This window comes from Tarenaya hassleriana, unplaced genomic scaffold (genome assembly GCF_000463585.1).
Source record: "Tarenaya hassleriana unplaced genomic scaffold, ASM46358v1 Cleome4653, whole genome shotgun sequence".
Taxonomy (NCBI): Eukaryota; Viridiplantae; Streptophyta; class Magnoliopsida; order Brassicales; family Cleomaceae; genus Tarenaya; species Tarenaya hassleriana.
The window spans coordinates 1-644 of record NW_010967352.1 but is presented as its reverse complement, the minus strand read 5'-3'; the positions used below and the strand labels follow the sequence as shown (position 1 = coordinate 644).

Sequence of the window (644 nt, the reverse complement as noted above, 5' to 3'; positions counted from 1 at the left end):
CCCAAGGTTTTTCCTATGGTGGTTATCACTTGCTCATACGGGTTTGGCTGATAACCAATGGCATGTAGGCTTCTTCCCCCAAAGGATTCAGCTCCTACGTTCGATTTCATGGTTAGAAAGTTGTATAAAATGCAATGAAACGTGAACAGTAAGTCTCACCAACTACCCCCGCCATGGCAGCGCTACTGGTATCGGAAAGGTGTAAGCTTTCCTGAGGAGACCGATGTTTCCGTCAAAATTTGGAACTTTCTCAGAAAAAGGAGCCTAACCAACCTGTCCATTGATTACTCCTGGTGAAGTCGATACCGACGATTAGCTTACAAGATTCTAGGCCCGCCAGTGCAAGAGCCTCTACCACCTGTAACGCAAGAGCTCATTAAGCAAGAAATCTCCAAGCTTTGGAGTAACAGACTCTTACAAGAGGAATCTTTCCACTTATTTCACCTGTTCTATACAAGTAAACTCATCCGCTAAGGTGGGTTCCTTCCGAGAACCTCCGTGGATGGGCGTATCTGGCGGCGTCTGCGAATAGCACCGCGGTTGAGGATAAGCGAAGTCAGAACTGCAGATTTGTTGAGGCGGGTAACTATAGCTTTCTTGACCATACAAAAAGAACGATCCTTTCTCCGAAGATACTGATGAAT

The 644-nt window shown here is 46.1% G+C and overlaps 1 long non-coding RNA gene across 1 annotated transcript; it reads right to left on the bottom strand.

The window, feature by feature from the left end:
- Positions 1-6: 6 nt before the first annotated feature.
- Positions 7-638, bottom strand: LOC104825445. Its single transcript, XR_773627.1, has 3 exons — positions 445-638; positions 274-358; positions 7-94 (listed from the first exon to the last, which is right to left on the bottom strand). It is a non-coding gene; the product is annotated as an uncharacterized LOC104825445 (long non-coding RNA).
- Between the last annotated feature and the right edge of the window lie 6 nt (positions 639-644).